Consider the following 1,771-nt stretch of genomic DNA (forward strand, 5'->3'; position numbering starts at 1 on the left):
ACTGTCTGTGTGGGTTTGCCTCCAGTTTCCTCCCACAGTCCAAAGATGTGCAGGTCAGGTGAATTGGCCATGCTAAAGTTAGGTGAAGGGGTAAATGTAGGGGAATGGGTCTGGGTGGGTTGCGCTTCGGAGGGTTGGTGTGGACTTGTTGGGCCGAAGGGCCTGTTTACTTACAGTGTACCCAGTTATTTTCAGCTCTGATGAAGGCTCGCTGAACTCGAAAGTTTAACTCTCTCTCTCTCTCTCCCCCCACAGATGCTGCCAGACCTGCTGAGATTTTCCAGCTATGTGTTTTTTGCCTCAGATTCTCATAGGGTTTTGTTTCGAAGATTTTCAGCTAGGAAGACGTATTTGCTCCAGAAACTCACCTGGTCATATTTCGCCCACAGATGCTGCCAGACCTGCTGAGATTTTCCAGCTATGTGTTTTTGCCTCAGATTCTCACAGGGTTTTGTTTCGAAGATTTTCAGCTAGGAAGACGTATCTGCTCCAGAAACTCACCTGGTCATATTTCGCACTCTTTTTAAAAAAGGCAAGAAGATTTTGGTGACTCGTTAACGACGTAAGGATTCTGCACTTGGCAGAAAAGGGTAAGTGGGCTGAATCTGGCTGATAATATTGATGGTTTTGAAAGCCTTGCATCTCACTGACAGAGAGCAGAGCAGCAACAAACAGGAATGAACTTACCGGATGTCGTGAGGGAGAGCAGATTGATCCAAGCTGTACTGAATCACAGCTAGTTTGCATAAGGTCTTCAGACTTGGACCTGATAAACAACCAAAGCAAATCCTTCAGATGTTTAGCAGCATCACCAGGGGGAAAGCGCCAACTCCAGTTACTGGGGTAACTGCTCACTGGCAACCCTTGAGCAATCCGAGCCCAACAACACCCACTTCCAGCTACGGCGGATACTGTCGGGCCTTTGAAATGAGGGATTCTTGGATCTGTCCTGACGAGTGCTAGTTGGAAATGCTTCAATGGCCAGTCTGATTCTCCAGCAATAATGAAAAGGTATAGATTCAGAATCAATACACCCTCGATACTTTAGAGTCGCGTCATCGACAAGGTGCTCTTGTTAACATATTCTTACCAGAGCAATGTAAATAGGAATTAAACTCCCATGTGTGTTACATAAAACACCCCCACCCCCAAAATACACAGAATTGAACAGTATAGATCACAGACCACTGGCTGGACAATTTCCCATTCGATTCTTCTCCAAATCAGTTGAAACGTATATATCACAGATTAGGCAGTATCTTACGTACTGAAATCTAGGATGTACAGGTCAGAGTGATCCATCAAGTTAAACTCGTCCCCCATTCCTTGCTCTGGGCATGGGCTGTAGAAGAGATACAGAAAGACATTAATATACCTGGCCATAGTGGGCAGAGGCTGGACACGAAACTATGGAGACAGATCTGTCACTGTATAACACTGGGGTACAGTACTAGGGTGGGGACAGGTCTGTCACTGTATAACACTGGCGTACAGTACTGGGGTGGGGATAGGTCTGTCGCTGTATAACACTGTGGTACAGGACTGGAGTGGGGATAGGTCTGTCACTGTATAACACTGGGGTACAGGACTGGGGTGGGGACAGGTCTGTCACTGTATAACACTGGGGTACAGTACTGGGGTGGGGACAGGTCTGTCACTGTATAACACTGGGGTACAGGACTGGAGTGGGGATAGGTCTGTCGCTGTATAACACTGTGGTACAGGACTGGGGTGGGGGCAGGTCTGTCACTGTATAACACTGGGGTACTGT

General features: G+C 47.3%; 1 long non-coding RNA gene across 1 annotated transcript; it reads right to left on the reverse strand.

Moving 5' to 3' along the window:
* Positions 1–300: 300 nt before the first annotated feature.
* LOC122545266 lies at positions 301–1,488 on the reverse strand. The gene is made up of 3 exons (XR_006310525.1): positions 1,269–1,488; positions 502–766; positions 301–368 (listed from the first exon to the last, which is right to left on the reverse strand). It is a non-coding gene; the product is annotated as an uncharacterized LOC122545266 (long non-coding RNA).
* Between the last annotated feature and the right edge of the window lie 283 nt (positions 1,489–1,771).

This window comes from Chiloscyllium plagiosum, unplaced genomic scaffold, assembly GCF_004010195.1.
Source record: "Chiloscyllium plagiosum isolate BGI_BamShark_2017 unplaced genomic scaffold, ASM401019v2 scaf_36714, whole genome shotgun sequence".
Lineage (NCBI taxonomy): Eukaryota > Metazoa > Chordata > Chondrichthyes > Orectolobiformes > Hemiscylliidae > Chiloscyllium > Chiloscyllium plagiosum.